Raw genomic sequence first — 15,800 nt, 5'->3', positions numbered from 1 at the left:
GAAGTGCGGTCTTGATAAGTAATTGCACAGGTACTGAGGGGTAGCGGGCTGGAGTACATCTGACAATTGAACCTCTCCTGGAAGCCACAGATTGCTGAGCTGTTAATGCCAAGTGGTGTGTATGTGTGTGTGTGTGTGTGTGTCTGTCTGTCTGTCTGTCCTGGGGGAGAGGATGCTCATGTTCCTTGAGGGATGCTAAAGCATGAAATGGTGAAATAATCACAGATCTAGAGGATACCCAGCTTGACATTCTCGTTCTACCATTTTGTGTATTCCAGCCAGTGTGCCTGGAGGACTTAACTTTGTGCTAAGTTCTGGGAACACAGAACTTCAGTAAGCCTGGGCTGGAGAAGGGTAACGGCAAAAAAGCTAACATTTGTCAAATGTCTGCGGTGTTTTGCACACTTAACCCATGTTATTTTGAGTATCTAGAATATATATCTGGAATTATCTTAATATCTATGTATTATCATTTCATAATTGATATGCCAGATGCCATGCTAAATGTAGGTGGCTTTTAACCTTCATCAGCAAAAGTGGGAGGGAGCTAGTCATGTTTTCCATTTTACAGATAAAGAAACTGAGGCTCAGGTTAAAAAACTTGCCAAAGTCACATAGTTGCTTGGCTCTGAAGCGCCCATCCTTGGCTTGTGTACAGAACCACCTCCTTGTCTCTAAAACAAGGGCTAATGATGCTTCCTTTGTAAGGCAGAAGACAAGCTTCATTCATTCCTAGAAAACTTCTAAGACAATCCGATGATGCTTCTGATGTGTTCCGCTTGGGGCCAGCCCACAGCAGGGCCTCATTATGCGATGTTCTTAGGAAAAGTTGCTCCAGGTTTAATCTGACTCTGGGCCCTGGGCTCAGTGGGGGAAGCCCCATGGAGTCCAGCTCCCCAGCCTCTGTCCCACCCCCCGGGGCGCTCGCTCTCCTCTCACATCCTGACTGCCTTCCCTCGTCATTCCAAGTTGAAAGAAAATGCAAGCCAGGCCTCACGTCAGGGCTATGACAGCTGGGGCTTTATCTCTTTCGTCTCTGTTTCTCCGTAAGGGTCTGGAATGGGGCATCTATTCGATATAAATCGCTGCAGAACTGAGTTGTGCACTCTTTCTGCCTCGTGGGTCACACAGGTTTTCCCCTCTCTCTACCATTCCCCTTGCCACTGTGAGCATTTAAACAACGCACCGTCTCGTCCGCACGCTGAATCTAAGGGCTGGACAATCTTACCCATTATTTTAGATCCGAGTAAACAGAGCCTGAAGGAAGGGAGCGTTGGGTAATTTGTTGTCCAGCACAAGAAGGCTCTGGAAACACATTTTCGTCCTGTGGGTGGCAAGAGGCGTTTGGCAGGATTCGGGGTATGGAGCGCACCTCCAAGCCCTCTCCAAGCTTTGCTGCTTTACCCACTTCTGTGGTCTCCCCGCTAAATTGCTACAATGTGCGCTCCTTGCACCAGCCCTGAAGACCACCCACGCGTTGAGGCAAATGCAAAATGCAGCCCACGACCTCAGCCCATAGCGGGTGCGTCTTGGAGCCAAGCACGCCCTGTGGTCTCCCAGCGCTGGTTTCCCTCCCAGGTGAGCTCCAAGAAAGTAGAACCCAGGACATGCCAAGGGAGGGATTTCAGGGGCTGGAGAGGACCCAGAGGGCGGCAGCTCCCACAGGCTAAGGACACTCACCACCCTCCTGGCACTGACAGGGGTGTCTGGGTTCCCAGGAGCCCAGGAGGGCCCGGCTTCATGCGACTGGTGGCTTTCTGCAGAAGTGGGTGAGAAAGTGAAACCTTACAAGTCAGAAAAAATTTTAAATGATGATGTGAGCATATGCTTTTTAAGGTATGATCAAAAATCCTTCTGCAGAGAGTTCTAGCCCTGATACGCACTCTTTATAAATCCTGATGGATTTGCTTTGTGCCCTATTCCCTTGTCCCCAGTGAGCCCCACAGATTAGGAGACAGATGACCTCCGTGTGTAGCTCACTGGCTGTTTGCCCTTGACCTTGGGAGAGCCATTGAACTTCTTAGACTTACTAGTTAATGATATAGTGCATTTAAAATGACAGAACACTGCTGAACACTGATTAAACATTCAAGGCACACATGATAGTATTTTAGGGAGAGTGGGGCTTGTGGTTTTTCTCTCAGAAAAATGGAAATATTATGTGACCCGTCTCCTCTTGGGGTTGTTGAGAGCTGCTGCAGATCACTGGGCAAATTAAGATGTTATTTATTCATTCATTCCACACATATTTTTGAGTGTCTACTAGACTTTTATGTTCTATTTGGAAAGAAATGATTACAATTCAGTTTGGTCATTTTCTTAGTGGAAGTAAGCGTAAAGCAGAGTGGTTGCAGAAAGTGTGCCTTATTCTACCCAGGGATGCCGAATGGCCTTCACAGAGCAGATAGGCGTACAGAACGGGTATTGTGCATTGAGTTCTGACTACGTGCCAGACACTAAGAATTTTCCAGGCAAATAAGCACAGGAGGAGAGTGTGTCCAAAGAAGGAACAGCATGGATAAAGGCACAGAGGCATTAAGGAGAGCACGTTCAGGGAAGAATTTGTGGTTAGTATTAGATCATAAATAGCAGAACATTGCTGTGAGACTGGGAAGGACTGTTAACGCAGATGGGTCCAGTGGTGCCTCTTATTCTTACTTTCGTCTGTAGCCTAATGGCTCTCAAGCAGGGTGGTAGTTCTTCCCCAGAGTACATTTGCAAACGCAGGGCTCGCTTTTTGGCAGTCGCCATGATGAGATGAGGTACTGCTGGCGTATGATGCCCAGAGTGCAGGGACGTTAAATGTCCCACAGTGTGCAGGACAGACCCACACAATGAAGAACTGGCCTACCCACAATGCCAGGGCCCCTTCTTTGGGCCACTCTGTGTAACCCCTCTCTAGTCTCAAGCCTGTCACTGTGCCAGGCACGTATTACATCCACCGAAGTGTGTGGGGTTGAACTGGCCGTTGTCGGAAATCCAGAGGCTCCCTCCCGACCATGCAAATCAATTTAAATGTTCTTAAAAGTTGGCATTTTCCTCCCTATGGATTATAATTGGCTTCAGAATATAGTCTTGTCATTTTCTTGATTTGGGGTAGCGGAGTTGGTGGAAAAAAGAACCTGGGTTGAGCCGCTTCATTCTCTGGGTGCCAGGATGTGTTGATTCCATAGCCTAAATACTATAGGAGTTGGGCACCACCATCCTGCCCACTGCTACAGCCATGGTCGGGCCTTTTCCATGCCTGTCGGGTTTCCACCCGCCTCCCTGACTCCAGTTTCCCCACTCCATTCACTCCTCCTTCCGTTGGCAAAGAAATATCCATCCCCAGCTCAGATGTGACTCTCTTCTCTTCTGCTGCAGACCCTTGTGAGGCTTCCCATCACCTCCAGGACCAAACTGAGGCCTTGGGACTCTGGACCTGCACCCCTCCAGGCTCTTCCAGTCAGCACAGCCCAGGGGTTGAGAGCATGGCCTCTGGAACCAGGCTTTTCGGATTCCCCCCCCCCCGCCCCCACCACTCACAGGCTGTGTGGTGTTGAGTAGTTCACTTAAGCTTTCTGTGCCTTGGTTTCTTCACCTGTAAAAGTCACATCATTAAGGATGTCAGTGATAGCAAAAATTAAATGTGCTAATTTGTGTTTATAAGCACATAGAACAGTGCTTAAGTGGGAGATTATCAACACTGTACAAAAAATTTTTTGTGTGCTATAGACGCCTTCTTAGATGGATTAAGTGCATAAAATGAAATATATAGGATTAGAAAGGAAGCCAAATCTACTGAAAAATGTTGGGCAAAATGTGAAAAAAAAAAAAACTCCGCCACATTTATGATGTGATCCAGTGGTGGGTCTAATATGTACTGCAATTGCAAAGCAGCGATGAATACAAACACTATTTTGAGATTCTGCAAAAGTCCTGCTATGAAATGGGAATATCAGTTGTTCCTGTTGGTGATGAAGCTGTAGGGGGAGGGGCTACAGTTACTACTGGGGTTTGTTGTCCACATGGATGAATGATGATCTAAATTTCAGCTGGAGGACTTCCTTGGTGGCACAGTGGTTAAGAATCCACCTGCCAGTGCAGGGGACATGGGTTCGAGCCCTGGGCCGGGAAGATTCCGCATGCCGTGGAGCAACTAAGCCCGTGTGCCACAACTACTGAGCCTGCGCTCTAGAGCCCGCGAGCCACAACTACTGAGCCCGCATGCCACAACTACTGAAGCCCACGCACCTAGAGCTCATGCTCCGCAACAAGAGAAGCCACCGCAATGAGAAGCCCGTGCACCGCAGCGAAGAGTAGCCCCCACTCGCCGCAACTAGAGAAAAGCCCGCGTGCAGAAACGAAGACCCAGTGCAGCCAAAAAAATAAATAAATAAATAAATTTCAGCTGGAGGTGAGTGAAAAAAGAAGTAAATTCTGTTCTTCAAGTTCATGGATTCCTCTTGAGTTCTTGAATCTTGAATTCTTGCACCCCAATTTAAGAATTTCTGACCCAGGCGTAGTAAATGGGATCCAGCAGCTAAGAAGCCTGGTGGTCAAATCAGTACCAACAGGAGCCAGGAAGGGAGCATGAATGAGGGAAGTGGGGCAGCTGCAAGAAAAGCCCCAGCCAGAGAGGCTGAGTAGGCTCCAACCCAACAGAACAGGTACTTCTCAGCCCGACAGACGGTTCCCTGGAGAGATGTACATGCATTTGCCAGCCTCTTCTAGGGAAGCTAGGTCTTTGTTAAGAATCCCTTTCTCCCACTCTGAGTTTGAAATATTGTCAAGTGGTTTAGTATTTGGTGTACAGATCTACATTGCGGGACCAGACCTACTAGTCTTGGGCCAGTTCCGTCTCTGGGCCACCTCAGGGCCGCCCGGCTCCCCAGTGGTACTGTTTTCCAAAGGCGCCATGTGCTTTCACTTCTGGAGGCCTGAGTATGCATGCATCCTTCTTCCCAGATACCTTACTCCTTCTTCACCTGGCTAACTCTAACTGGTCCTTCCAGGGCCCCTCCTCCAGAAAGCTCCCTAATCAGGGCTCTGGACCTAGCCTTCCCGTGACTCTCCCTCTCACGTGATCGCAGGCCTCTATCAGAGCGTGCATGACGCAACTCTCGCACTTGTGTGCTTCTCTCACTGGAGCGTGAGGGCTCTGAGGGCTGCATCCTCCTCCGTCTCTTTTACATCGTCACATATGCTGGGAAAGTGTGTGGTAAATGCTTTTTTGAGAGAATGCATGAGTTGAATAAATGAAGGGGATGATTTAGATAACATGACTTCTAAGGTGATTCTAGGGATGGATTTCCTGATAGTTGGACAGGCTAAGCCCCTAGTTCACAGACCCAGCTGGTACCCCAGGGCACAGTCATTCAGGTTGGATGAGTGTGGAATGTGACTGTGAAATCATGATTCTGCTTTCAGACTCCCACGGCAGGTTCCTTTGATGGTGTCCATGAGGCAAGTCTGCCCCCTGTGTGGGTGGATGAGATTTTTAAAAAATAGACATAAATCATTGAGAACTGCTTCTTATGAATACGATGGGAGAAGAGCTCAGAAACTGTATTTTTGGCTCTCCAAAATGAAACAGAAGCCCGTAGGTGAGGTAATAAAACTGATTTGCCCATTTGGCTTCTAAACCAGCTATAAAGGTAATTTCTGAAGAAACATTCCAAACACACCTTGAGCAAAAATGGCGCTGTTAGAATAAGCCTATGACTGGTAGGAAAGGAGGAGGGGATGCTTTGGAAGGCCAGCTCTCATCTGGAGGGTAAGGTCTGGTATCAGCCTCATTCTCTTATAAAACAAATCTAGCATTTGCAGAGGATTTAAAATTTCAAGGGAGGTTTGCATTTGTTATCTCTTTAAGCCTCAGAACACTTGTGTGAAATTATTAGGGGCAAGTATTTTCAGCCACATTGTACATCCAGGTGAGGAAGTAGAGGGTCAGGGAGCTTGATGACTTGCTCAAGGTCACAGAGCTAGAGGCGGCAGAGCCACTGCACACCTGCCCGTGCGCTTGTGTGTCATCAAAGAGACATCCAGCACGTGTCAGGCGTACCATGGGATCCCAAGGGATCGTTTCAGTCCCTCTAGTAGTCCTCACTGAGGAGAAAAAAGGGAAACACACTTTCTAAGAATCTGTTGTGTGTTAAACTTCACATACTTACCTTGTTTGAGAGACATGATGGTGTAGAAGTGTCTCACTTTGGGTGGCTTTATCAAAATACCATAGACTGGGGCTTCCCTGGTGGCACAGTTGTTAAGGATCCGCCTGCCAATGCAGGGGACATGGGTTCAAGCCCTGGTCTGGGAAGATCCCACAGGCCGTGGAGCAGCTAAGCCCGCATGCCACAACTACTGAGCCTGTGCTGCAGAGCCTGCGTGCCACAACTACTGGAGCCCACCAGCGACAACTACTGAAGCCTACGCGCCTAGACCCTGTGCTCCGCAGCAAGAGAAGCCACCGCAATGAGAAGCCCACGCACCGCAACGGGGAGTAGCCCCCACTCGCCGCAACTAGAGGAAGCCTGCGTGCAGCAATGAAGACCCAACGCAGACAAAAATAAATAAATTAAATAAATAAATAAAATTCTTTAAAAAAAAAAAACCCATAGACTGAGTAGCTTAAACCACACACATTTATTTCTCATAATTCTGGAGGTTGGGGAATCTAAGATCAAGGTGCCAGCAGATTCTGTGTCTGGTGAAGCCTCTTTTCTTGGTTCATAAATGTTCATATTCTTGCTGTGTCCTCACATGGAGAAAGGGGTGAGGGAACTCTCTGGGGTCTCTTTTATAAGGGCACTAATCTCATGCCCTCATGATCTAATTACCTCCAAATACCATCACATTGGGGATTAGTTTCAACATGTTTTGAGGGGACACAAGCATTCAGTCTATAGCAGGTGGTCAGGAACACAGACTGTGAGGCCAGATGACCTGGGCTTGCCTCTTAGCTCTACCGCTAGCTAGCTGTGTGACCTTGGGCAAGCCACTTACCTTCTTTATGCCTCAGTTTCCTCCTCTGTAAAAGATGGATAATCCCTAATACAGTGTTGTAAGTAAGTGTTACCGTCTAAAGTATATGAGCAGTGCCTGGTCTATCATAAGATTTAACTAATTATTTCATTTTAACTTCTCAACAACCCTGAGATGTCTGTGGTCTTGTCCCCCATATTACAGATGGGGAAACTGAGGTTAAGTAATTTTCCCAAAGTCCTAGAACTGAGACTTTGAACTAGGTCTCTGTATGCAGCAATACACCATGCTCTTGACTAATGTGCTCTCTCCAATTGTGCTCACAGATTTGGCAGGTGGCCATGTTCCTGTTAATATGTTGTAAATATAGGCAATAAATTCCTTCTTTTCCTTAATGGTGTTCCTCAGAAAATATATCTGAAAGTCCATGTTTGCAAGTCAAATCCTATCCTTTTTTTATTCTCTATTTTTTTAGTTGAAGTATAGTTGATTTATAATGTTGTGCTAATTTCTGTTGTACAGCAAAGTGACTCAGTTATATACATAGAGACATTCTTTTTTTAATATTCTTTTCCATTATGGTTTATCCCAGGAGATTGGATATATAGTTCACTGTGCTCTACAGTAGGACCTTGGTGTTTATCCATTCTACATGTAATAGTTTGCATCTACTAACCCCAAACTCCCAGTCCATCCCTTTGCTCCCCTCTGCTTGGCAACCACAAGTCTATTCTCTATGTACACGAGTCTGTTTCTGTTTTGTAGATAGGTTCATTTGTGTCATATTTTAGATTCCAAGTGATATCATGTGGTATTTGTCTTTCTCTTCCTTTTTTTTTTTTTTTTTGCGGTACGCGGGCCTCTCACTGTTGTAGCCTCTCCCACCGCGGAGCACAGGCTCCAGACGCGCAGGCTCAGTGGCCGTGGCTCACGGGCTCAGCTGCTCCGCGGCATGTGGGATCTTCCCGGACCGGGGCACGAACCCGTGTCCCCTGCATCGGCAGGCAGACTCTCAACCACTGCGCCACCAGGGAAGCCCCGTCTTTCTCTTTCTGACTTACTTCACTTAGTATGATCATCTCCAGGTCCACCCATGTTGCTGCAAATGGCATTATTTCGTTCTTTTTTATGGCTGAGTAATATTCCATTGTATATATATGTACCACATCTTCCTTATCCATTCATCTGTCAGTGGATGTTTAGGTTGTTTCCATGTTTTGGCTATTATGAACAGTGCTGCTGTGAACATAAGGGCGCATGTATCTTTTTGAATTATCATTTTGTCCAGGTTCAAATCCTATCCTTATGTATCACCAAAGGGTCTGCATCCCCAGAGGACTGAAAATATAATTAAATCCCCAATTATACCTCACTTTTACAGTGTGGTCTTGAACAATACAGTTTCAGAACCATGGCCATGTTCTTTGATTTTGCTTGTTTCCTTCAAAATTGAATATACTGTGTGATCCTCTTGAGACTCAAGATTTGCTCCTTGAAGTATGACTTCCATCTCTGTTGCAAATGTCTTAAGTTTATGAGATCTACACTTCTTATGGCTAAAATCGGTACTGACATTTTCTCTAATGCAGTTCATTTTTAGAAAAGAGTGGATGCAATAGAAACATTCACATAATTGCACAAACAACCACTGATGTACAAATACAGCAGCTCTGCTGACATTGAGCTGTTGGTTCTCAGTCTTGAATTGTTCATCCATAACACGATGATAAAAACCTGTATTAAATACACAAAAGGGAAACAATTGCTTATGTCAAATCTGAAGAGAAGGGTGAAATAATAGTGAGTGGAAAAGACAGGAACGTCATGGGAGTGAGGAACGGCCAAGGAGGGTCCAGCACCTGACATTGTCTGGTTATAAAGGGTTCTGTAGCTTAAAGGCACTCTACCAAGTAGGAACCCACAAGTTAACCAGTTGATTGAATTTTTCAGAACTCTTCAGGTTGTAAACAATAGAAGACCCAATTTCTGGTGGGTCTTTAAAATTTGTCTACAATTCTTCTTTTCTTCCCTGCTCTTGTCTTGTCTTCCCTGTGAGCAGAGTATAGTTTTCGTTCCCTATTGACTCTGGGCTTTGATGATTAGACTTGCTTTGGCCAATGAAATGTGGCTGGCTGGGAGTGCCAGCAACTCTCTGGAACTTCCTCCTACCACCATGAGAAGAACACGCACCAGGGGACCTTTGTTCCCTTAGTCTGGGTCCTGGAATGAAGACAAATGAAGAAGACCTGAGCATAGCCAGGAGTCTGGGGTCCAGCCTGGCCCAGCTGATTCAAGAGTATGATATGAACACCTGTTGTGGTAAATCATTGAAAGTTGGGGGTTGTTTGTTATGCATTATTATCACAACAACCTGACTAATGTATAATTCGAGCTAATAGCCTAAAAAGAAAAAAAATGTATTGGTTCATGTAACGGGTGTTCTTTAGATCGGAGGCTCGAGTTATTGCCTTTCTCCACCCATCCACCCAACCATCCTTCCATCCATCCGTCCATCCACCTATCCATCCCTCTATCCGACAATTCATCCATCCATTTTTTTCACCCCTGCCTGTCTCTGCTTCTTTTTGTGTTTTGACTTCATTTTCTCCTTATGGAGGCAGGTCCATGTTATCCATTTGCTAAGATGTAATTTGAAGAACACAGTTCCAATAAGATGCTCTGGGAAAGTTTCCATGGTCCAACAGATTTGAGAAAGAGTGTAGACTACATTTCAGTTTAAAAGTGTCACAAAGCATTACTGGCAAACAAACAAATCAACATACAAATCAAAACAAAAAACTATGAGAAATTCCCCTAGTACAGAAAAATCTGTAACATGATTTATTTAATGCCACACTTTCTAAGTCTATTTATTTGACCATGGAAGACTGTTCTGGCTGTTAAAAGCTATTGACAACTTCCAGGCAAACACCTGGGGGGAATGGTGGTACAGTGGGGAAAGCACTGGCTTGGGAGATAGGAGCCCTACATGTCAATCTTGGCTCTGCCACAGACTTCCTCTGCACTGCCTCAGGGAAATCACTTCCTCTTCTTGGCCCTTGGGTCCATATTCACAAAATGAGAGGGGTGGGATTAGTGGGCCTTTTAAGACTCTACTGGGGTCAACATTCTGTAATGCCAGCAGTGTACAGTGTACTATATTTCATGGAAGAAAGGGTGACATGACCTGCAAAAGGATGGTTAACTGTTGGCCAGGGGTGCACCATATGGAACGATGGAGACTATTCAATCAATCAAACATGATGTTCCAACACATTCAGAGTAAACAGGATGGGGGGAATTCAGCAATGGTGCTCTAGCTTCTTCAACTTGCCTGTGGATATGGAGGCTTCGTCCTAGACTCCTCTTGTGTTCCATGACCTCCTGTCCCAGGTTCATCCTCTTATGTGCAGCCTCTGGAATGGGTTGTTGATAATCCTCAGTGGCATTCAGTTCAGCGGCTGGATGGGGAAGGAGGGGGGAGAGTCTGCTTTGAATCCTGTATTAGGATGCTTGGTGGCAGAAACAAAACCCTGACTCAAGCTGGCTTAAACAATAGGGAATTTATTATCTCACATATCAGGAATTCCAGGGGGCAGGGCGGATCCAAAGCTGGTTGAATCACTCATTCAACAATGGCATTTATAAGTCCTTCCTCTCTAGCTGTCTGTTCTGCCATGATCAGTTGTCCTCATTCTCACACTGGTGACAAGATAGTGGCATTGGTTCTGAGCATCATATCCAGACATGACAAGATCCAGAGGAAAAAGGGGTCCATTTCTTTCCCTGGCTCTTTCCTAGAAGCAAGGACATTTTCCCCAGAAGCCACCAAGCCACCACTCACCCTGGAAAGACTTCTCTTTGTGTTTCCTTGGCTGGAATTGGGGGAATGACTGTTCCTAAACCAATCAATGGCAGAGACAGCAGGATTACCCTTAGGTCAGTCAAGCCCATCCTTGGAGCGTGGAGCCAGGTCACCTACCCCCTTAGTCTGATGTAGGAGAGAGAGAACAAAACCTGAGTTTGATTAGGAAGGAAGAAGGGAGGAATGAATGCTGGGTGGACAATCTATAGTAAGACCTTAAGAGTACAAAGGGAAAGGGAAGACCCCTTTGGAGTAATCTTGCCTCAGTTAAACCTTTTCAACTACACATCTTAACCTATTGCTAAGATTTCTTTTGTACCATATTGTGCTAAAAGAATCTTAATCTCCTTCCTAGCCCTGAGTTACATGACAAAAGGCTTTCTGTTTCTTTAGTATCTGTCCATGCCAGGCTCTAGGAAAAGAGGTGGGAGAGGGAGAAAACCCAGTCTGCCCGACTTTAATAATTCTGTTCAAGCTACCTATGTTTTCCTCATTTTAACAATCTTACTGGCTCACTTCCTATCTGTAATAGCCAGTCGGAGGGAGGGTGCCCCACAGACAAGCAATCACGCTGTATGGGAATGAGGGGACTCTGCTCCTTATTCTAACAAACTGTAAAATATGGTGGAAAGTGGCTGAACAAAGTGGCCGCACAGTGCCCACATTTCTAGCTTTATAGACAGACTGATGAGAGTCGGAACCTTACCTCTACCACTTCCTAGAAATGAAATCCTGGGCAAATTGTTTAAATAAAGTCCTTCTTCCTCAGTTTGCTTCTCTGCAGCAGAGAGATGCTAATAATAATTCCCACCTCATACAATTATTGGGAAGATTAAAGAAGGAAGAGCACATAAATGTCTTAGTGCCATGCCTCACACAGGGATGCACCTAATAGCTACTGATTGTTGTAATTTTTGTGATTATAGGAATAGAGCTATTATTATGATGTCATCTAGAAAAATCCCAAAGCAGCCAATAGAGTCAAGACCAACCCCACCGAGAGCAGGTTTTTCTTTTCCTGATGACACTCAGTTGGCAACCCCCGTCGTGAGTGACACAGCATCACATGGCAGGAGGAGGACAGCCAAGCACTAGACTGGCACTCGATTCAGCATAGTGACTCAGGCTGCCAAGTAGGCTTTTGGAAAATTTCTTGCTTCCCCCCTCCTGGAACATATTTTGGACGCCTACTTGTCATATTGCAAAGTGTATGTGACAAAACAATCTGGAATCTCGCTGACAATTCTTTGCTTCATGCCGTGGCTTGGAATCTCTTGGCTTGGGGTGTGCTGCCAGCCTCAGAGACCCTGGCACGAAGGCAACAGAGGATGGAGCCCCGCCTGGCAAGAGGGGTCGGAGGCAGGGCAGGAGCAGGGACCTAGGTCATTCCAGATGGACCTTTGTCTTTGTGTCCCAGCCTGGGCTCCACACAGATGTTTGCCCTCCTTAGAGAAGGTTGTCCAGCTCGTGTGGGGCAAGGAGAGGCAAGGGATTGTAGCAATAATGTACATTTATTAAACCTGTTATTATTTTTCTAAGGATGCTGTAACAAATTACCCCAAACTTGATGGCTTAAATCAACAGAAATGTGTTCTCTCGTGGTTTTGGAGGACCGAAGTCAGAAATCAAGGGGTTGGCAGGGCCAAAGTTCCCTCTAACGTTTCTAGGGGAGAATCCCTCTTTGTATGTTCCAGCTGCTGGTGGCTCCAGGCGTTCCTTGGCTCGGGGCTGCGTACCTTCAATCTCTGCTTTTGTCTTCTCACGGCCTTCTCCTCTGTGCATCTTCTCCCCTTCTCTTCTTAAAAGGACACCTGTCATTGGATTTAGGGCCCTCCCTAATCCTGGATGATCTCATCTTGAAATCCTCAACTTAATTATATTTGCAAAACCCCCTTTTCCAAATAATGCCATATTCATACATTCTGGGTGGACCTATATTTTGTGAGGCCACCATTCAATCCACTGCAAACCCCTTCACTGTGGCAGGTGCTAGACCAAGGATACCTGACCTAACCTCATCCCTAAGGATGAGGTTTTTCATCCCGTTTGCAGGTGAGAAGCCTTAGCTGTCTAAGCACTATTCATGATTATCTCTTTTATCCCTCACACAGCCTTGTGCAATTGAAACTATTTTTAACCCTCATTTTACAAATGAAGACATCGAGGCTTAGACAGACTAACATAACTTGCCCAACAGGTAGTGAGCAGCAAAGCCCAGTACTCAAGATTAGATCTTTCTCACACTGATTGGACAGAAAGAGATAATAACTTATCCCTTCTGCCATACTTTCTCAAAAAAATAGTTGCTGAATAAGTAACAGCTTGAAGGTAAAGCAGCCTATTTTCATCTCCCAAGGAACTCAGGAATTTCCCCCATCTTCTTGCTTCCTGATGGGGGAAAAAACTGACTGAAAAAACAAAAAGCACAACCTAAAAGTTGAGTTATGTTTTATTCGGCGGACATACTGAGGTCTTAAGCCTGGGAGACAGCCTCTCAGATTGCTCGAGGGACTGTTCCAAAGAGGTGAGGGAGGTAAGGGAGGAGCCAGGGTAGGTAAGACTTCTTGCAACAAAAACCAGGTAGTCAGAACATCAAGAGAATACTGTTAATTAAAGAAAAAACAGACATCTCAAGTTAATGAATTTAGCACTCTTCTAAGTCTAAAAAGATGCAAAAGTCTGGGCTCACTGAAATCATTCTTTTGATATGCACCTTGTCTCTTTAGGGACCGTATCCTGTTCTGAGTCCCCTCAGGCTTACTGTAGGGGCTGCAGGTAGTGACTTATGGCTAGGTGGCCACGGCATCCTTTGTTTGCTGATACAGCAGGCAACATTCTTCATTCATACAACTCAGTGGCATAAAACAACCAGCATTCATGATCTCACTTTCCGTGGTCGGGAATCTGTATATGGTGTAACTGGGTCCACAGCCTCAGGGTCTCTTATAGGCTAGAATTAAGGTGTCTCTTAAATAAGCGTGGACCTACTTCCAAGCTCACTCACGCAGTGGTTGCCAAGAATCAATTCCTCCCAGGCTGTTGGACGGAGGCCCTCAGTTTCTTACCATGCTGACTTCTCCATAGGGCAGCTCACAGCATGGCAGCTGGCTTCATCAGAGCCAGCAAGTGAGAGGGAAAGAGAGAGGGGGTGTGGGACTTCCCTGGCGGTCCAGTGGTTAAGACTACACTCCCAGTGCAGGGGGCATGGGTTCGATCCCTGGTTGGGGAACTAAGATCCCACATATGGCACAGACAAAAAAAAAAAAAGAGAGAGAGGGTGCAAAGAAGATGGAAGTTGTACTAAAAATGTTATTTATTTATTTATTTATTTTCGCGGTACGCGGGCCTCTCACTGTTGTGGCCTCTCCCGTTGCGGAGCACAGACTCCGGACGCGCAGGCTCAGGGCCATGGCTCACGGGCCCAGCCGCTCCACGGCATGTGGGATCTTCCCGGACCGGAGCACGAACCCGTGTCCCCTGCATCGGCAGGCGGACTCTCAACCACTGCGCCACCAGGGAAGCCCCTAAAAATGTTTTTTAAATTGTGGTAAAGTACACATAATATTTATCATCTTAACCATTTTTAAATATACAGTTCAGTGGTATTAAGTACATTCACATTGTACTTAATTAAAACGAAGCTATCCATTAAACTAGTGACTAATGGTTACTTAAGGGTGTGTGACCAGGAAAGGAGTGTTTAAAGAGGTGAGTTCTGAACAATGAGGGAGTCAGTCATGAAAAGATTGTGGAAAGAGGGAACAGCCAGGGCAAAAGTCCTAAGATGGGAATGAACTTGACCAGTAGAAAGAAGAGAAAAAAGGCCACAGGCCCTGGACCAGCGGGAGTGAGGGGAGGGGCAGCCGGAGACGAGGTGAGGGTGGTGACCACGGCCAGGTCATTTGTGAACTGCCTGGAGGCTGCACTTTATCCTCTGTGTAATGGGAAGCACTGGTGGATGTGAGCAGAGGAATGATGGGCTCAAAACAGAGATGATGAGGGGAAGAAACTGTGTCCAGGGCTGGGAGGCAGGAGGGCCAGCTTGCCTGGATGACCTGCTAGGTCACTTACTCATGTGGCTTCTGTCCCCTCCTGGGGGACTGGTTTTTGCAACCATTGATTGAATGTTCCCCAGTCATCTCCTATCACCCTTGTGACAGCTCTAGGGCGTGGCTACTTGTGTGCCAATTCTGGCCATCCTACAGAGGTGTTAGTAACATTCAAATCAATGAGATAACATAATGTAATAATAATGTCTAGCACTTAACGCTGTGCGGACAGTTCTAAGTGCTTTACATGCTCTGTCAGATAGATAATATTATTATTGTTGGTCCCATTTCACAGATGAGGAAAGTGAGGCATGGAGAAGTTAATCAACTTGGCCAAGATCTTACAACTAATAAGGACCAGAGCCAGGGAGGTGCCAGAGTCTGTGTTCTTGACCACTAAGCTCTGTCATTTATATCATCTCCCAAGTGTTGGCTGTGACACAGGTTATGATAGGCATTTACTTATTTAATCCATTTTTTTGCTTTTGGTTTTACATTATAGCAGAGCACAAGAATACTGCTTTGTCATCAGAATATCGCCAGCTTGAACAAGGATGACTATTCCTCCTTTGCCAGGACAGCCAGCTTGAAGACCTGCCCCACCTTGCTGGGCTCCCTGTCACAGTCTAAACAAAGTACATATTCCTCAAGCCCAGTCTAAACAAAGTACGTATTCCTCAAGCCCGATAGGTATGTTCTAGCATCTGCAGCAGCAATAACAGATAACTACTTGAATCCCAAACTAGGTGACGCGATTAGTGTTTTCCACGTAGTGTTGAGTAGATTTGCTCCAAAGTCACAGTCACAGAGGAGAAATGCAGGTAGAAACTAAATTTAAACTTCCTCTACGGTGGGGGCGGGGGAGTGTAGGGAGGGAAGAAGTCAAACCCGGTAATTACTATGTTAAATTCTCTGCTGAA

The 15,800-nt window shown here is 46.0% G+C and overlaps 1 long non-coding RNA gene across 10 annotated transcripts in view; it reads left to right on the top strand.

The window, feature by feature from the left end:
• LOC137209840 (uncharacterized) overlaps window positions 1-15,800 on the top strand; it is a 168,353-nt gene that overhangs the window by 97,113 nt on the left and 55,440 nt on the right. For 2 of the 10 annotated variants that reach the window (XR_010936125.1, XR_010936130.1), the window contains exon 3: window positions 15,383-15,515. The exons of the other annotated variants lie outside the window; for them this stretch is intronic. This is a non-coding gene — a long non-coding RNA (uncharacterized lncRNA). The remainder of the gene's footprint in view (window positions 1-15,382; window positions 15,516-15,800) is intronic. 10 annotated transcript variants of the gene reach the window in all.

This window comes from Pseudorca crassidens, chromosome 17, assembly GCF_039906515.1.
Source record: "Pseudorca crassidens isolate mPseCra1 chromosome 17, mPseCra1.hap1, whole genome shotgun sequence".
NCBI lineage: Eukaryota > Metazoa > Chordata > Mammalia > Artiodactyla > Delphinidae > Pseudorca > Pseudorca crassidens.
This window is presented reverse-complemented; position numbering and strand designations above follow the sequence as displayed.